At 43.7% G+C, this 20,980-nt stretch overlaps 1 protein-coding gene across 5 annotated transcripts in view; it reads right to left on the bottom strand.

The window, feature by feature from the left end:
• grin2aa (glutamate receptor, ionotropic, N-methyl D-aspartate 2A, a) overlaps positions 1-20,980 on the bottom strand; it is a 338,560-nt gene that overhangs the window by 7,063 nt on the left and 310,517 nt on the right. The gene's annotated exons all lie outside the window — the stretch shown is intronic.

Raw genomic sequence — 20,980 nt, 5'->3', positions numbered from 1 at the left:
TTGGCTGTCGCATTTCTGACATTACAACACTGACTACATCTCAAAAAGTACTTCATTGGCTTTAAAGCGCTTTGGGATGTCTGGTGGTTTTGAAAAGCGCTATATAAATGCAAGTCTTTCTTTCAATATTTCCCAGTTCTAAACTGAGTAAACATGTAAATGATTATGCCTCTCTAACAATATGCATTAAACAATCAAGATTAAAGTGCAATGCTTTCCCATGAGCAATCAACTACTCAACAATAATATTCGGAGGTAAACTGCTTGCAATGTAATGATTAAATGCTCTTTTTCCTTTGAGATGTGGCTTGAACTGAGAATGCATCAGTTATCCTTCAGACGGACTGTTTCTCCACTAGATGGAGTAAGGGAATTACATAGGATTTATAGCACAGAAACAGGCCATTCAGCCCAATGTTGGTGTTTGTGCTCCACACGAGCCTAATTTGAACACTTTTAATTCCAATCTCTTGGGTATAGTCCGAATGGATTTTGACACGTGTCTATCACGACCAAGAGGTCTTTCCCCTATTCTTAGTTGGATTTCTGCTGGAACTAAAATATATCAATGCAGCAGAATAATCTTCAGGGGAAGAAAACTAACATTGTAAGTCCCATCTTGAAGTATAATATTTGTTTGTCGGGGTGAAAAAACTGTCATATCAAATTGATGAAACAGTCCATGGTTTCATTGCTTAAGCTTAAGGTAAAAGAGTAAGTGTGGAGTTGAAAACCCATGAGTGGGAAATGAGGAAGATTTATATGGCTTAAAAGTTTCCTCCACTGCTGCACCAGGAAAGCTTAACTTACTGAGGCTGTTTTGGTGATGTCATACAGGGGACTCTACCTAAAGAAATATTTGATGAGTCCGAGGACATTTGGACAAGACATGGTCATCTACTTGTAACAAGGTACTACGTATTATTATACTTGAATCCAATATTGACATCTATCTATCTTTTAGTTCTGTTGTAACTACTGACAACATCACCAACCTGTAGTTGATCATAGTACTGTTTCTGAAAAAAAACTGAAGAAATAAATGTTTAAAAATACTGGGGTAAACACTAAAATAATAATCTTTACAAAAGGAATGGATAATAATAGACATCTTGGCATTTTAAAAAGGCAGTCACCTCACCAAGAGATTCAGATGACACTGTAAGCATCAAGATGAAAGCTTCAGCAGTCTGTGACTATTATTTGATCCCAGATCTGAGATTACAGCTCAAAATCATTCTACAGTTTCCATAACTCAATTTGTTTTTATTTAATTTCGAGTCACTGTTTTTTTTGCTGCCAATTGGAGATGTCATGGTAGATGTTGAGCTAATATAGTTCAAGCTGCTGATGCACAATGACATTCATATTGCAGGATTAACAGATGTGTAATCACTGCAATTTTACAAGTGATAATCAACAGTTGGGTGAGAAATAATTGACTCATAGAAAATACACATGTAGTACAATCCCGGGGTTAGCTAGCACGATTGGTAGGCTTGAAATCTAGTTTTCTTTTCCATTACCATGCATATTCTTGCTTTTCATAACTGGTGGACAATGTACATTCATTATTGTTCAGGTCTAACAGGAAAGTTCCAGTATGGAATAACAAAAAGTCCATATTAAGGGCTGGATTTATGCAGGTGGCGGGGATCTCGACACTGCACTGGAAAGGCGAGGGGAAACCCACCTTAGTCATTTTGGGGACCACCTGGCTGCATTTTACAGCGCTCAGGTGCCAAGGTTCCCAGTCCTTTAAGGATGGGGATCCTGCCTTCAGGAGCTGCCAGCCAATCAGCACCACTGGGAGTGGTGGTCACCGATGGTACTGGAGTAGGCCTGGGATCAGGGGCAACACTGGAGCCCCTGTGTGCAGATACGTAGTGCAGCTCACCAGGGCCAGTCAGGCAGGCCACAATGAGTGGGCTGATTGTTGAGGACAGGGAGGGGGTATTGGTGCAGGAGCAGATTTTGCCACTGGGGGCTCTCCATGAGCTACAGATTGCCCAAGCAGGAGGGACACCCCCTACCCCCACCGGCTGCAGGGAGGCCACCTGGTTTTACTGGGCAGCCTCCCTGCGTGGCAGCCCACTCCCACCAACTGCTGGTAACAGTGGCGCAGTGGTTAGCACCGCAGCCTCACAGCTCCAGCGACCCGGGTTCAATTCTGGGTACTGCCTGTGTGGAGTTTGCAAGTTCTCCCTGTGTCTGCGTGGGTTTCCTCCGGGTGCTCCGGTTTCCTCCCACATGCCAAAGACTTGCAGGTTGATAGGTTAATTGGCCATTATAAATTGCCCCTTGTATAGGTAGGTGGTAGGGAAATATAGGGACAGGTGGGGACGTGGTAGGGATATGGGATTAGTGTAGGATTAGTATAAATGGGTGGTTGATGGTCGGCACAGACTCGGTGGGCCGAAGGGCCTGTTTCAGTGCTGTATCTCTAAAACTAAAAACTAAAAAAACTAAAATATCAGTGGCGGTGGAAAGAGACCCTTAAGTGACCATTAATTGCCTTCCCCACTTGTGACATAATTGAATGGCATCAGGAAGGCAACGGGCACTCCACCTCCCCCCACCACCACCACCACCCCACCCCCCCCACCCCACACCCCGCCTTCCCTCACTATTTTATTGGTCCCCCCATGTCACCCTGCTCATCTCTAGAGGGCAGTTAAAATTCAGTCCTATGTGTGCTAACTTTATAATTGCAGCATAAATGAGGTCCCTGTGGAGTTAGAAAATAACATAATGCAAAATAAAGACCAGATTTCACATTGGAATATGCATTGGTTTTCCTGGCATAAGCACCTCTGAGAAGTATTATTGTTGTTGACAGGGTACAATTGCAAATAATGAAGATGGTTTCAGTACCAGCAATTTAAGTTATGAGGATCAATTAAAGAAGTTTTTAGTTTTAGAGATACAGCACTGAAACAGGCCCTTCAGCCCACCGAGTCTGTGCCGACCATCAGCCACCCATTTATACTAATCCTACACTAATCCCATATTCCTACCACATCCCCACCTGTCCCTATATTTCCCTACCACCTACCTACACTAGGGGCAATTGCTAATGGCCAATTTACCTATCAACCTGCAAGTCTTTGGCATGTGGGAGGAAACCCACGCAGACACAGGGAGAACTTGCAAACTCCACACAGGCAGTACCCAGAATTGAACCCGGGTCACTGGAGCTGTGAGGCTGCGGTGCTAAGCACTGCGCCAATGTGCCGCCCTCGCCAGTTGAACTGGCTTTCTGTTGAAAAGAAGACAACTTTGGGCTGACCCGACTGAAGTGTTCAAAATTATGAAAGAACAAGACTGATCCAGGTAACTTGTTAACTATGGCAACTGGTTCAAATAACAGGGGTTACGAATATGAGGAAACCAAGATCAAGAGGGAGAGTTAGACAGAGCTTTTCACCCAAGGTCCCAGATTCCCTGTTGTCTTATAGAATTGTGGAATTTTGGAAAGCCAATAAAATGGACAGCAAAAATAAATTCAAAATGCACTTACGGAGAATAAAATGATTGAGGGATATAGTGAAGTGACAGGTATGTGGGTGGTTATATGGAAAGGGGGCAGGCTTGTTGAGCCCAGTGGCCGTTTCTTGTTCTTGAAACTTCTTGTGTTTATATCTTTTATGACTTATTATGCTTCTGTGAAGCATCTTGAGATGTTTTAATACATTAAATGTGCTATATAAATGCAAGTTGTTTTGAAGGTACATTTTTGTTGTCACACATGCCCTGTAGTCTGATGGAGTGGATCAGCTCTGCTAGATTACCACCCATGGATTAAAGACTAGAATGTAGTCCATAATGTTTGTGTCATGTGATTCTCTGGTTTTGAGACATCCTGAGGTTGTGAAAGGCACAGTATAAATGAGAGTCTTTCATCATTCTTTCTCTGCAATATAGAACAGCTCAACCGAGTTTTGGAAAAATCCTGAAATAGACTATTAATATATGCAGCATAGTTTCCATTCTCATCCATCTTCCTTTTGATGATTGCTAATGAAATGCAACTTCCTTGGAGAGGATTCAGCATAAAAGCCACACATAAATATCTGATATAATGACCACGCTCACTTTTCTTAATAACTTTGCCGTCTACTCTGTCAGGATAAATGCATACTAGACAAATAATTAGTTGATTAAACTTAAGTGCAATGAGAAGATCAATGGAAGCTGATGGTTCTGTATCAGTAATGTAACATCTTTCTACATTATACTTTGCCAAATGCAATATAGTTAATTGTCTTCCTTCTTCAATGAATCATTGAGCTGAATTTTGTGGCTGACGGTGAAGTCTTGCTGCCGAGGCTGAAAGTGGGAGCCAATACCGCTTCAGCCGCATCGGGACCTGTGGCAGCATATTGTTGGTGCCGGCCAATTAAGAGCCCACGACCCAGGCTGCCGTCCCATTAAGGATGGCGGCCTCCCACCCAAGAGCTGCCGGCCTGCCCAATCAGAGAGCCGGCAGCTCAGCAGCCTCAGCAGCACTGGCCATTGCTGAAGCTGCAGCATCAGGAAGAGAGTACCTCAATGGCAGGGTGCCATCAAAGAGAGTAAGTGTGCTTGGGAGCATCAGGGGCCAAGAAGCCAGGCTCCAGTGATTGGGGTGGAGGAGAGGGGGTTATCATAGAGCACCAGCAGGCTGTTGCTGTGAGGGCAGCCATTGCCACAGGGAGGGGGATGGGGGGGGCCGTCTATGGGCCATGGAATGCGCATAAAGGAGGGCCCCGCCTCCGAGCCTGTTGGGAAGACACCACAACTCACCAAGTGGTCTCCACACACAGTGGCAGGCCCTCCCGACACAGGTAAAATGCCCGCAATGGTGGGAAGTGGCCCTTAAATAACCACTCAGCGGGTGGCTAAGCCGCCAATTTTCCCACCACTGGCAATGGCGGCATGAAGATATCAGGCTCCCCTCCTGACGCCTTCCCCTGCCATTCTGCTAACCCTCCTGCCTCCCAGCTCATCTCTGATGGGCCGGTAAAATTCAGCCACCTGATCCTTTCACTGGTATTGTGGAAGAAAGACATCTGCTGGTATCAATTTTTTGACCTATGGTGCATGCACAAACTGCACACTCAAAAGAAACCAAACTGAAAAATAAAAGATGAATGTGAATCCAAATTGAATTTTTCTTTGGCTTTTCTACCTGTAGCTCAATCTATGTTCCCTGTGTTTTTATCACTGCATAAAGGTTTTGCAGCTCTGCCATGCTCTGCAAATCCTATGGCACCACTTTTTCATATACTGCAGCATTCCATGAATATAGTCTTATAAAAATTAAACAGCTGGGGTGTTTAACCATTAAAGCTGATATCCTAAAAGGGTGTTTCTATGCCATTAGCATTTAAAGCATAAAAATGACTTTTGGATGTATTACACTTTAAATAAGCTGCTGACTTGAATAGTCTCTGAAAATATCTCAGAATAGAGAATATTTTTTTATACTGTAAATTTAAGGTCTGCTCAGCAGTTGATGAAATCTATGCAATGTTAAATGATTGGTCACATTTCTCCAGTTGCTGGCAGCAAGTTTTCTTTTTATGGAGCAACTGCTATTTTGCAGGAAAGAATGTACAGAATAGTGAGCAGAACAGTGCGAGGGCAGAATAGTGCAGAATGTACAGAATAGTGAGCAGTACAGTGCGAGGGCAGAATAGTGCAGAATGTACAGAATAGTGAGCAGTACAGTGCGAGGGCAGAATAGTGCAGAATGTACAGAATAGTGAGCAGTACAGTGCGAGGGCAGAATGTACAGAATAGTGAGCAGTACAGTGCGAGGGCAGAATAGTGCAGAATGTACAGAATAGTGAGCAGTACAGTGCGAGGGCAGAATAGTGCAGAATGTACAGAATAGTGAGCAGTACAGTGCGAGGGCAGTTTCCAGTACTTGTCTTGTAATTCCAAACACATTTTATGACCCTGGGATCTTTCAATGCAATCTCGAATATACCAGATTAGGATTGGGTATATTAAGGGATTCATTCAACAAGAGGGATTTATATGTTTGCGTAACTGGAGTGCTAGTGCAATGTAAGTTAATAATTGACACTTGCTAATTAGGAGGGTGGAAAACCCAATGAGCTGGCTGAATTTGAAGAGCCTGCAGCAAGCCTTTTATGAGGAAGGGTGAAAAAAAATATCAACATAGAGGAGCAGGCATCATTTTTGCAGCATCTGACATTAAATCTGGAAGACTTTAACCTTAAAAGCCCACAAGCAACTGTCATAAGATGGAATAAGGAAGATCTCTTTAATGGCCACCTCCTGGCTTGCACAATCCCTGCTTGGCGGTTGTGAGCAGGTACTGAGAGTGATTTTGCAGGAAGAGACAAAAATAACTGTTGTTGAAGAGAGCGGGGGGAGGGATGGTGGCAGTGGTCATAGCTATGCTATATGACCCTGATTAGCATATATTCCTGAGGCTCCCGCCTGTATCCGGTGGAAGCTTTGACCACCTGGATCAAGACCTGTCCAAAAATTGGCAGATGGGATCTCAGTGGTGAGTCTTTTCATGCACTATTTTGGTCCTGCTACTGTCCCATTTTTGAGTGTAAATAGGGCAGTAAGAGCACGAAAATCATCTTTTTTATACTCCTAGCAGTCATAGAGTCATCCCTTCGGGTCCATGCCGGCTCTCCACAGAGCAATCAGGTCAGTCCCATTCCCCCGCTTGACCAGCATAGCCCTTGAAGTTTATTTCCTTCAAGGGCCCATCCAATTTCCTTTTGAAATCATTGATTGTCACTGCTTCCACCAATGTACAACGCACTCCAATCTGCAAAATTCCCCAATTGATTTTAGCATTTATTTATGTAATGTTTACCAGACTGATTCCTGGGATTGGGGGGACTGACATATGAGGAGAGATTGAGTCGGTTAGGATTATATTTGCTGGAGTTCAGAAGAGTGAGGCGGGATCTCATAGAAACCTATAAAATTCTAACAGGACTTGACAGGGTAGATGCAGGAAGGATGATCCCTATGGCGGGGGAGTCCAGAACCAGGGGTTATAGTCTAAGGATACGGGGTAAACTTTTCAGGACTGAGATGAGGAGAAATTTCTTCACCCAGAGAGTGGTGAGCCTGTGGAATTCGCTACCACAGAAAGCAGTTGAAGCCAAAACATTGAATGTTTTCAAGAAGGAGTTAGATATAGCTCTTGGCTGTAAAGAGATCAAAGGGTATGGAGCGAAAGCCGGAACAGGCTACTGAGTTGGATGATCAGCCATGATTATAATGAATGGCGGAGCAGGCTAGAAGGGCCAAATGGCCTACTCCTGCTCCTATTTTCTATGTTTCTATGTTTAGACTTTGTGGCCTTAAAGTACACAGCTCTCAATACCAGGCCATAATACATTGTGTAATTCAAAGCTAAAGGACCCAATTTCTTCCGTCATAGTTAACGCATTTATAACTTTCACTTGTTCTCTCCTCGGCTTTGTTTTTGCAAATTCAATGTTAAGGTTCCCTACCTTCCTTTCAATCTGACAAAGATTCAACAAAAATTACCAACTTTGCTCTTTTTGGCGGCGGGGTGGAGGAGAATGCTGACTGATCTTCTGTACAGCTCCAGCTTCTACTTTTTCCAACTTTCAACTTTTATTTCAGATTATCAGCTTTCACATTTTTTCTTTTAGCCCACTTTTAGGTGAGAGGTTTACAACAGGCCAATGGTCAATAGTTCAGCAAAGTAAACTGAACAATAAATAAGATTCTGCCTATAACCCAACGGTGGGAGTGATATCAGCAATCCACTGTTGGAGCTGTGGTTTATAACGTGCACCAAGTCCCGTTCACCCATAATGCAGTGCTCATTGACCTACATTGGCTCCCAGTCCGGAAACAGCTCAATTTTTAAATTCTCATCATTGTTTTCAGATCCTTCCGTGGCCATGCCCCGACCTATTTCTGTAACCTCCTCCAGCTCTACAATCCTGCAAGATCTCTGCACTCCTCCAATTCTGGCCTCTTGAACATCCCCGATTTTAATCACTTCACCATTGGTGGCCAGGCATTTGGCTGCCTTGGCCCTAAACTGTGGAATTCCTTTCCTAAACCTCTCTGCCTCTCTATCCATCTCTCCTCCTTTACGACACTCCTAAGCCTACCTCTTTGACCAAGCTTTTGGCCACCTATCCTAATATCTTCTTATATGGCTCATTGTTGATGATGCTCTTGTGAAGTACCTTGGGACATGAAAGGTGCTATGTAAATACAAGTTGTTAGCTTTTGCTATCCATTACAATACAAACTGCTGCTCAGAAAGAACAAATGAATGTGATCTCGATGGCTAAAAAGTAGTTCATTCATATTAAGAATTGTAGAAAATGATTGTCTCACCACAAGACTTCCAATTAATTGTATAGAGTACTCTCAAGAATCAAAGCGATTGGAATAGGTGGGATTTTATTCTAGTTGCTTTTTATTCTTCAGACTTTTTGACTAACTATGGCTCATGTATTTAGAAGAATAGTGTGCAGGAAGTTTGCCGAGCTGCCAGATTAGTGTTCTGATCTCTTCTTCCAGTGGTTCCATGTTGATTTATTTATCAAATAACATTAGTGTTGTTAACTGCTAATTTGTCAGGAATATTAGGTTAAAATTATCTTATTTCCTCAGAACTTAATTTCATCTATACCTTCGATCAAAGTTGCAGAATTTGTTTTCAAATATGAGACATTTTTTGACTTTTGAAAAGCTGAGACAAAAATGAAGAGCTATCAGATCAGCACAGCTTGACAATGATGTCTCAATTAAATGTATTCTTTTTGAAAAAAGCAAATACTCCTTATTAGAAACCAATAAATATAGTGTTTATTTAATTCACTCACAGGATGCAGGCATCACTGGCAAGATCAGCACTTATTGTTCATCCCCAATTGTCCTTTCAGAAGGCAGTTAAGACCACATTGCTGTGGGTCTGGTGTCACACATGGGTAAAGACAGCAGATTTTCTTCCATAAAGGACATTAGTGAACCAGATGGGTTGTTGCAACAATCCCATAGTTTTACAGCAACCATTACTGATGCGAGCTTTTTTATTCTAGATGTATTCAATTAACTGAAATAGCCCAATTGCTATGGTGGGATTTGAACTCTGATTTATTTATTTTATTTATTTATTTAGAGATACAGCACTGAAACAGGCCCTTCAACCCACCGAGTCTGTGCCGACCTACAACCAACCATTTATACTAACCCGACAGTAATCCCATATTACCTAACACCTACCTACACTAGGGGCAATTTACAACAGCCAATTTACCTATCACCTGCAAGTCTTTGGCTGTGGGAGGAAACCAGAGCACCCGGCGAAAACCCACACTGTCACAGGGAGAACTTGCTAACTCCACACAGGCAGCACCCAGAATCGAACCCGAGTCGCTGGAGCTGTGAGGCTGCAGTGCTAACCACTGCGCCATTGTGCCACCCTTATCTCAGGATTATTTGTCCAGGCCTCTGAATTACTAATCCAGCAACATAACCACTATGCTCCTGTTCCCAAACATTATTAAGCAAACATTTAAAAGATATTTAAAAGTGATGAATTTTGGGAAGTTAAAGCAGGGCAGGACATATACAGTGAATGGCAGGGCCCTGGGAGTGTTGTTGAGCAGAGAGACCTTGGGGTGCAAGTACATAGTTCCCTGAAAGTGGCAACACAGAAAGACAGGGTGGTGAAGAAGGCGTGTGGCATGCTTGCCTTCATTGGCCAAGGCATTGAGTACAAGAGTTGGGACGTCATGTTACAGTTGTACATGACATTGGTTAGGCCACATTTGGAGTACTGTGTGCAGTTCTGGTCGCTGCACTACAGGAAAGATGTGATTAAGCTAGAGAGGGTGCAGAAAAGATTCACAAGGATGTTGCCTGGTTTTGAGGGCTTGAGTTATAAAGAGAGATTGGATAGGCTGGGTCTGTTTTCCCTGGAGCGAAGGAGGCTGAGAGGGGAAATGATAGAGGTATATAAAATTATGAGAGGCATAGATAGGGTAGATAGCCAGAGTCTGTGACTAAAACTAGAGGGCATAGATTTAAGGTGAGAGGAAGGAGGTTTAAAGGGGATCAAAGGGGTAAATTTTTCACACAAAGAATAGTGGGTATCTGGAATGAGCTGCCTGAGGAGGTGGTGGAGGCAGGAACAGTAGCGACATTTAAGAGGCATCTGGACAGGTACTTGAATGAGCAAGGCATAGAGGGATATGGAATTAATGCAGGCAGATGGGATTACTATAGATAAGCATTATGGTCGGCAAGGGCATGGTGGGCCGAAGGGCCTGTTTCTATGCTGTATGACTCTATGACTCTATATTGTACCTTTAGTGCTACATACAAAGATGTTCTCCTATTCCTTCGGTGATCTAACCAACTAGGTGGTGACTTTTTTTTAGATTAGAGATACAGCACTGAGACTTCTTTCCTTTGTTCCAAGTTCTGAATTTGAAAATCATTATGGAAAATATAATTCTTGTATGAAACACACATGTCTTAAAGAAAGACTTGCATTTATAGTGCACCTTTCACAACATCAGGATATCCCAAAGTGCCAGTGAGTTACTTTTGAGTTGTAGTTTCTGTTGTAATGTAGGATTCCTGGTATGCAAATGCACACTTAATGTTGACATTGTTTTCTGAAAGCTCTAATTTAGTATTCATTTTTGTTAGCTAAGCTTCAAAATAAAACAGATGGATACATTCAGTATCCATTGAGTGCATTTCATTCACTAAGAGAGGAACAATAAGGTATTGTGTGGCAGGGCTTATATTGCACCTTTTGTGTTGCTTTCAAAGGTAATGTTGGAGGTAATGTATTGTACTGACAGATAATTGAATGGTAAGATAGATACTTCAGATTGGAGTAATTTCTTTCCATTGTGCCAATACAAAAAGGAAAAAAAAAAATGGTGGTGTGTGCAAATTATTATTCTTGTCTTTATTTTCATCACAATGTTTCATTCATTCTGGAACAAACAATGTACCCTGCCAGTATCTCTTTGGCCTCCTTATCTCGAGAGACAATGGATAAGTGCCTGGAGGTGGTCAGTGGTTTGTGAAGCAGCGCCTGGAGTGGCTATAAAGGCCAATTCTAGAGTGACAGGCCCTTCCATAGGTGCTGCAGAGAAATTTGTTTGTCGGGGCTGTTACACAGTTGGCTCTCCCCTTGCGCCTCTGTCTTTTTTCCTGCCAACTACTAAGTCTCTTCGACTCGCCACACTTTAGCCCCGTCTTTATGGCTGCCCGCTGGCAACTGACTCCCACGACTTGTGATCAATGTCACAGGATTTCATGTCACGTTTGCAGACGTCTTTAAAGCGGAGACATGGATGGCCGGTGGGTCTGATACCAGTGGCGAGCTCGCTGTACAATGTGTCTTTGGGGATCCTGCCATCTTCCATGCGGCTCACATGGCCAAGCCTGCCAGTACTGATGCTTAAAACCCAACTGTAAACTAAATCACTGTGAAAGGTTTGATCCATTACATTAAAAGGCTGCTCTTAAGAAGCTACAACCGGCGTAAATAGTCAGAATGGGACCACTATTCTGATTTAAGTTTTAAATGTTTTAAATGTTAACAAATAAGTGGAAGAGGAGTAGAGGAGTTTTTGAGCTGTCTGTATCTGCATGTGAATATTTGAGCTAGAGAAAATTAAATCGGTTTATAGTTAGAAACATTCAGAGATTGTAGAGATTTCCCTTGAAGAACTGAGAATCCTATCATTAGTTTATCACTATGATCCAAAACCGATAGTGGATAAAAACCTCATTCTATTATCTATTTGAGAACAAACTACTTCTTTCTGTAGTATTGTTATCCTGGTGACCATCTTTCATACCTCAGCAGCTATACCTCAGACATCGTACTTAGACTATCAGGCTTTAATGAGTCAAAATAATATACAAAAAATATAAAGCAAGGTAGTGATTGCAAGCTGAAGCCAGAAATTTACAAGTTCCTGCCAAGTTTTTGTTTCATGCTGGTTTCTCCCTACCTGCAGCTGGAAAGTTTTAAGGACCTTCCAATCTGCAAACTCCCTTACCAACAACTAAACTCCAATTGACCTTAGGACCATGCTTATTTACAGCAACTATCGCCGGAATTTTATGTCGGGCTGGAAGCGCTTCCCACCAGCCAAGAGATCAGGGGTGAGCCCGCCTCCGCTGGGCTTGGAAGCAACGCTATGATTTTACACAAGAACACAAGATGTTGGAGCAGGAGTAGGCCATTCAGCCCCTCAAGCCTGCCCCGCCATTCAATAAGATCATGGCTGATCTGTCCCAGGCCTCAACTCCTCTTTCGGGCCTGCTCCGCATAACCCTCGACTCCCTGAGATTTCAAAAATCTATCTACCTCCTCGTTAAATACATTTAGTGACCTAGCCGCCACAGCTCTCTGAGACAGAGAATTCCAGAGATTCACCACCCTCAGAGAAGAAATTCCTTCGCATCTCAGTTTTAAGTGTGTGCCCCCTTATTCTGTAACTGTGTCCCCTAGTTTGAGATTCTCCCACCAGTGGAAACATATTCTCAACATCTACCCTGTCAAGCCCTCTTAAAATCTTATATGTTTCAATAAGATCACCTCTCATTCTTAAAAACTCCAATGAATAAATGCCTAACCTGTTTAGCCGTTCTTGATAAGATAACCCCTTCATCCCAGGAATCAGCCTAGTGAACCTTTTCATGAACTGCTTCCAATGCTAGTATATCCTTCCTTAAATACGGGGACCAAAACTGTATGCAGTACTCCAGGTGTGGCCTCACCAACACCCTGCACAGTTGTAATAAGACTTCCTTATTTTTAAACTCTAACCCCCTAGCAATAAAGGCCAAAATTCCATTTGCCTTCCTAATTACTTGCTGCACCTGCATACTAACTTTTTGTTTTTCCTGCACAAGAACACCCAGATCCCTCTGTACTACAGTATTTTGTAGTCTTTCTCCATCTAAATAATAATCTGCCTTTTTATTCTTCCTACCAAAGTGGATGACCTCACACTTTCCCACATTGAACACCATCTGCCAAGTTTTTGCCCATTCACTTAACCTATCTATATCCCTTTGCAGATTCTTTGTGTTCTCATCACAACATGCCTTCCCACCTATTTTTGTGTCGTCAGCAAATTTGGATACACTAGACTCTCTCCCTTCCTCCAAGTCCTTAATATAGATAGTAAATAGGTGAGGCCCTAGGACCGATCCTTGTGGTACCCCACAAGTTACAGCTTTCCAACCTGAAAAAGACCCATTGATCCCGACTCTGTGCCTTCTGTGTGTTAGCCAATCCTCAATCCATGCCAATACATTACCCCCAATACCCTAAGCTCCTATTTTGTGTAATAATCTTTTATGTGCCACCTTATTGAACGCCTTCTGAAAATCCAAATACACGACATCTACTGGTTCCCCTTTATCCACTCTGTTTGTCATACCCTCAAAGAACTCTAACAAATTTGTCAAACATGATTTCCCTTTCATAAAACCATGCTGGCTCTGTTTGGTTGCATTATGTTTTTCTAAATGTCCTGCTATTTCTTCTATAATAATGGACTCTAGCATTTTCCCAGTGACAGATGTTAAGCTAACTGGTCTATAGTTTCCTGCATTCTGTCTCCCTCCTTTCTTGAATAGGGGTGTCACATTAGTGATTTTCCAATCTGCTAGTACTCTACTGGAATCCAGTGAGTTTTGGTATATTATGACCAATGCCTCTACCATCTCTGCAGCCACTCCTTTTAAAACCCTTGGATGCAGGCCATCAGGTCCTGGCAGCTTGTCTGTCTTTAGTCCCATCAGTTTGTCCAGCATCTTTTCCCTCATGATAGTGACTGTTACAAGTTCCTCCCTCCCATTTACACCTTGCTCATCTATTATTGTTGGGATGTTAATAGTGTCCTCCACTGTGAAGACCGATGCAAAATATTGGTTTAAGTTATCTGCCATTTCCCTGTTCCCTGTTATTAATTCCCCAGTCTCATCCTCTAAGAGCCCCACACTTACTTTAGCTACTCTCTTCCTTTTTATATAGGCGTAGAAGTTCTTGCTGTTTGTTTTTATATTTCTTGCCAATTTACTCTCAATCAATTTTCTCTCTATTAGTTTTTTAGTCATCTGCTGCTGGTTTCTAAAATATTCCCAATCCTCCGGCCTACCACTAGCTTTCACCGCATTGTACGCCTTTGTTTTTGATTTGATACTCTCCTTAACTTCCTTTGTTATCCACGGGTGGTTCATCGTTCTCTTCGAGTCCTTCCTTCTGACCGGAATAAATGTTTACTGAGTGTTATGAAATATCTGCTTAAGAGTCTGCCACTGCTCATCTACTGATTTCTGCTGTAGTCTATCTTCCCAGCCCGCTTTAGTCAACTCTTTCTTCATACCACTGTAATCGCCCTTGTTTAAGTTGAAGAAACTGGTTTGAGACCCGAGTTGCTCAGCCTCAAACTGAATTTGAAATTCTACCATGTTATGATCGCTTCCTCCTAGAGGATCCTTAACTATGAGATCTCTTATTAATCCTACCTCATTACACAATACCAAGTCTAAAATAGCCTGTTCCCAGGTAGGTTCTGCAACATATTGCTCTAAGTAACACTCCCTGAGGCACTCTACAAATTCGTCTTCCATGCTACACTTGCCAATTTGATTTGTCCAGTCGAGATGCAGATTAAAATCACCCATGATAATTGCAGTGCCCTTCTTACACGCCTCCATTATTTCCTGATTAATATTTTGTCCTACAGAGAGGCAACTCCTCGGGGGCTTATAGACCACTCCCACCCGTGATTTCTTTCCCTTGCTATTCCTTATTTCCACCCAAATTGATTCTGCATCATGATCTATTACACCTATATCATTACCCACAACTGCACTCATCCCTTCCTTTAATAACAAAGCTACCCCACCTCCTTTTCCTTTCTGCCTATTCTTCCGGAATGTCGAATATCCTCGAACATTGAGATTCCAGTCCTGGTCATCCTGCAACCACGTGTCTGTGATAGCTATCAAATCATATTCATTTATTTCTATCTGTACTGTCAGCTCATCTATCTTGTTACAAATGCTATGTGCATTCAGATAAAGAGCCTTAAGCTTTGACTTATTACCATTTTTACCTACTCTGGTTCTAATTTCTGCTGTACTCTTATGCTCGTATTCTCTGTCCCTACCTGTCACAGTCTGATTAATGTATGCCCCTTCACCTCTGCTCTATCGTTACTTTTTGACTTTTTAAACTTCCCTTCAATTGAACCCTCCCCTCCTCTATTTAGTTTAAAGCCTTATCTAAAACCCTAGTTATACGATTCACCAGGACATTGGTCCCAGCATGGTTCAAGTGCAGCCCATCCCAACGGAACAGCTCTCTCTTTCCCCAGTACTGGTGCCAGTGTCCCATGAATCGGAACCCATTTCTCCCACTTTGAACCAAGAATCAATCTTTGAGCCATGTATTTACCTCTCTTATCTAATTTACCCTATACCAATTTGCACGTGGCTCAGGTAGTAATCCGGAGATTATTACCTTTGTGGTTCTGCTTTTTAATTTAGCCCCGAGCTGCTCATAGTCACTCCGCAGAACCTCTTTCCTAGTCCTATCTGTGTCGTTGGTACCAACATGGACCACGTCAACTGGATCCTTTCCCTCCCATTCCAAGTTCCTCTCTAGCCCAGAAGAAACGCCCTTAACATTGGCACCAGGTAGGCAACACAGCCTTCCGAACTCTCCATCTTTGCTGCAGAGAACAGTATCTATTCCCCTAACTATGCTATCCCCTATGACTACAACATTTCTCTTTTCTCCCCCCACTTGAATGGCACTCTGAACCATGGTGCAGTGGTCAGTTCGCTCATCCTCCCTGCAGTCTGTGCCCTCATTTACATCAGGAGCAAGAACTTCGTACCTATTGGATAAGAGCACTGGCTGAGACTCCTCCAAAGCTAAATTCTGGATCCCCAAACCTGCCTGATTCACAGTCACACCCTCCTGTACCTGACCATGGTCCCAATTGGATGTAATTAACCTAAGAGGTGTGACTGTCTCCTGAAACACAGTGTCCAGGTAGTGCCCCCCTCCCTGATGTGTCTCAGTGTCCGCAGCTCGGACTTCAGCTCATCAACTCTGAGCTGAAGTTCCTCGAGCAGCCAACACTTGCTGCAGATGCGGTCTCTGTGGATTGCACCAGCATCCACCAGCTCCCATATACTACAGCTGCAAAACATTGCCTGCCCAGCCATCTCTATTCTATTTGATTAATTAATATAGATCTCAGTATTTAAAAAAAATATATTTAAGTGTAATCTTAACCTGTAACGAGGTCTCCTGATTTAAAATCACTTGGCCAAAACAAAAAAGAGACACGGAAGAAAAACCCACCAATCACTTACTGGCTCTCCTGTGACGTCACATTTTGATTTTTGCTAGTCAAGCAGGTCCACAGAACTGAACAGAGCAGAGCGTTTCTCACCGCCACCGCTTCTGGTCTTGGGCCTTGGCTCTCCGCTTTTTATACCCCGGCCCCTCTCACCACCACCGCTTCTGGTCTTGGGCCTTGGCTCTCCGCTTTTTATACCCCAGCTCCTCTCACCGCCGCGGCTTCTGGTCTTGGGCCTTGGCTCTCCGCTTTTTATACCCCGGCTCCTCTCACCACCGCCGCTGCCGCTTCTCAAGGTCCAGGCGGGATTTCTGCCCCTCTGAGGCAGAAAGTCCCGTCTCCAAGAGCTGCCAGCCAATCAGCGGGCCAGCAGCTCTCAGCCCCAGCAGCGCCACTGGGAGTGATGGCCACTGCTGGGACTGCACCCAGCCAGACGAGCAAGAGGGATGCTGGGCCCAGAGTGAAGATGTGTGCGGGGCCTCGCCAGGGACAATCAGCCGGGCTCCAGCGAGGCAAGGGGGGTTTGGTTGGGGTGGGTGGGTGCGAATGTAGTGTAGTGGGGGCGGCCTATGCCATTGGGGGGGGCCCTCAGTGTGGCACAGGGTGCCTACTCAGGAGCAGCCTCCCCAGCCTGCTTGAGCCGCCCATCCTTTATCACTCTTACCTCTATCTCTCTCAAAACACCCTGCAAGACAAGCTGCAGATATTTTCACCAGCCACTTCTATCTATGCTCAACCTTCACACTAAAACCTAATCCTCATTTCATTTCAGTTGCCGGAAACGTGGTTGCCTCTTTACCATTTCAGGAAGAGCAGGCCAGCCTTCCTGCAGATGCACCGTCATTCGATTTGACGCTAGCAAGCACCAATTCAAAGATTGGCACCACACGTACTTTGGAGGTGAGGCTAGAGGATGGGTCTTCACAGGAGCTAGGGCATGGGGATAGGATGCCACAAATGTCAGCTTGCCAGATGTTCAGATTAAGGTCACAGGCTACTGGAGAAGGCCATTGGGCACACACTAGGAAATGTTAGATGGACTGGGTAGCCTGCCAGCAGGCTTGTGCATAATAGCTCAGAACATGCTGGAGTCCTGCTCCAACCTGTGTTGGCGCATGGAGACCATTCTGTCCAACATGGAGTGAGTGGGTAGCTTTATGAACACGACAATGGCACCTTTCACGATGGAGCATCATATTATTCATTCACTTTGCTCTTGTACAGAGCTGTAGGAGTGGTGAGGCACACTTTCTGGAGAGTGGCCTTGGTGCCATGGGAGAGGAACCTGCTGGCACCCCTCAGGATAACAACATGCCTGCTCGCCTGTCACAGACTGCACCAATGCCCTTGTCAGTGTCAAACAGACAGCTGGGCCAGACTGCTCCAGCCCAAGCTGAGATGCTGCAGTCTGTAGCTGAGCATGCAAGGCTCAGAGATGCTCAAAGTTGCCCACCATAGCCATCTGAAGTGTCCCCAATGGAAGCTCATCTGCCTTCCAATTCGCCAACAATAGTCACTGGGGAAGCACCTCATTGGTACACTAGGAAAGTTAAATGAGCGCATAAGGCAAGCACTAAAGGGTTGCAGAAGGGTGATGCTTATGTATTCCTGTCAAATATTGTACACAGATGGAATTGCGACATTGGATGTTTTATTCTTTGGTGTGAATATTTTTAGTGAAGTGAGGGAAAAACCCATAAAGCTATGCTGAAGGGAAGCAATTGGATGATAGTAGTAATAATGGCGGTGGTAAGGATTGTGGGACGATTGGTGTGCTGGAGGTGGGAGGGATGGTTTATGTGAAGCGCTCTAGGATGAGCTGCTCTCTAAGGGCTCTGGCAGCTAAGGACACTGATGATTGACGTTGCTCCTGTTGTTCTCCCTCTTTGTGCTGCTCTTCCTCCTCCTCCTTTTCCTTCAGCAGCACCTCTTCCTGCCCAGTGATAACAGCTGGTCATTCATTATGTCAAGATTATGCAGTAGACAATGACAAATCTGAGTACACTCTCAGGGCTGTACATATGAAATGTAAGAAAATGACAGCCAGGAGAAGACCTATAATCCATCCAGCCTGTCTCACACAGTTGCAATGTCTTATGCAATGGGTAGAGAGTATTTCGGGAGCAGAACACGGAAGCCTCACTCTGCCAGAAATCTACGCCTTTTGCGGCTCAATATAGTTTACTGAGGATGGGACCATTAGCAAAGTAAGTGTCTGCTTCGAACATGGGCAGTCACTTAATTTAAATATTTCGTTGGGGACATGTCAGTTCTGCATGCTATTTCCTGCCATGTTGGTGTGCCGAATATCAAGCATTCTGGACACCAGGTGCATATTGCATCCATGTAAATGGGCATCCAGGTTTACTCAGGGAAGTAATTATACTGGAGATTATGGAAAAGACACCATAATATTAAGGTAAGTAGATTTCAGCCATTTGTTTTTTCCTTGCTGACACTTAGGTTTGTGTAAATCTTTGTGCTAGTTGTTGTAAATTATTTATTTTTTGCCATAGAGGATAACCATACTTGCATGGTTGTTGCAGCACCACTTCCATTTCAGCAGCTATTAATCAGGAACTTGAGTGCTGTGCTGTTCTGTCACTGGGACCTCAGACTCAGGCCTGCACCTTGGAATTCCTTTCCCTTTAATTTTGTCTGCACTTTTTTAACCTCCTGTCTCTTTCAGCCCTGGTAAACTGTGCAAATGGGTTGAGATATCCTTTGAGACTTTCCAAAGGTTTTTCAGATTTTTCATCACCTTATTATGACCCTCCCCTTTAATTGTCCCCATGACTTTAAATTTCACTTCTACAATTTGTTTTTCATTTCCATCAAAATGTGTGTTTCCTAGACTTCGACACAAATTTGTTCCTGGCGTTATACTAAGCAGCTAGGAGCCTGCCAAGATTAGCCAATAGCTGTTCAGATCTAAGCTACACCAAAATTTAAGCTGATATTCCCACTTATTTGTATATTGGAGGCAAGGGAGAATGATTTCAGAATTAATCTTTTGGGCCTCCTTATCTCGAGAGACAATGGATACGCGCCTGGAGGTGGTCAGTGGTTTGTGAAGCAGCGCCTGGAGTGGCTATAAAGGCCAATTCTAGAGTGACAGGCTCTTCCACAGGTGCTGCAGAGAAATTTGTTTGTTGGGGCTGTTGCACAGTTGGCTCTCCCCTTGCGCCTCTGTCTTTTTTCCTGCCAACTACTAAGTCTCTTCGACTCGCCACAATTTAGCCCTGTCTTTATGGCTGCCCGCCAGCTCTGGCGAATGCTGGCAACTGACTCCCACGACTTGTGATCAATGTCACACGATTTCATGTCGCGTTTGCAGACGTCTTTATAACGGAGACATGGACGGCCGGTGGGTCTGATACCAGTGGCGAGCTCGCTGTACAATGTGTCTTTGGGGATCCTGCCATCTTCCATGCGGCTCACATGGCCAAGCCATCTCAAGCGCCGCTGACTCAGTAGTGTGTACAAGCTGGGGATGTTGGCCGCTTCAAGGACTTCTGTGTTGGAGATATAGTCCTGCCACCTGATGCCAAGTATTCTCCGAAGGCAGCGAAGATGGAATGAATTGAGACGTCGCTCTTGGCTGGCATACGTTGTCCAGGCCTCGCTGCCGTAGAGCAAGGTACTGAGGACACAGGCCTGATACACTCGGACTTTTGTGTTCCGTGTCAGTGCGCCATTTTCCCACACTCTCTTGGCCAGTCTGAACATAGCAGTGGAAGCCTTACCCATGCGCTTGTTGATTTCTGCATCTAGAGACAGGTTACTGTCCCACTTATTTGTATATTGGAGGCAAGGGAGAATGATTTCAGAATTAATACAAGGATCATAAAGGATAAGTGGGTGGGGGAGGGATGATTAAAAAGAATGTTTTTCAGACAGAACTGTTATTACAATATAGTACACATTAGTACACATGGGTATTGAATTTCAGTCAACCACAACAATTAAGTGGCAGTTAAAAATAATAAAATGTATGAAGCAAGACAACAAAAATAGGATTTGAGTAGCTAGCTCCAGTATGGAAATAGTACATATATGTAGAGCTGAATGATTTTCTTTTGTGCTGAAATTTCTATGTTTCAAGGATTCTCTATTGGAGTGTGGTAAGGATGAATTGCACAATCAATGCTACTTATATTTTTATGTCCTTTCCTTATTCTGTTCTAGACATTTATCATCACTAGACAGGTTATGTTTGTCTACGGTCTATCGTATGTACATTCTGAAAAGTAAAGACTGTTTTGGTCTTAGGTCATTTGAAAAATCATATTGCTCTTCACATTGTATGAATAGAGCAATTGATTTGGGGATGGCTGAATCATTGAAACTAATTCAGTTTCTGAGATGAGGTAGAAGGAATGTTTTAGTGAATTATTTTCTCACGTTACAACATTTGTTGTTCTGTGCTCCGACAATGACTGTGCACAATCCTAATGCCAAGAGAGCAGCAGGCAGACCCATTCTCAGGGCTTTGTCAATGTTGTTCTTGGTATGAAGGTGGGAACTATTTGTGAGAATTGCAGGATGACTGATTCAGCAATTCTATCTATCTTTTGTGTGCTTCA

Source organism: Heterodontus francisci, chromosome 24 (genome assembly GCF_036365525.1).
Source record: "Heterodontus francisci isolate sHetFra1 chromosome 24, sHetFra1.hap1, whole genome shotgun sequence".
Taxonomy (NCBI): Eukaryota; Metazoa; Chordata; class Chondrichthyes; order Heterodontiformes; family Heterodontidae; genus Heterodontus; species Heterodontus francisci.
The sequence above is the reverse complement of the archived record's forward strand: the minus strand, read 5'-3'. Positions and strand labels throughout refer to the sequence as shown.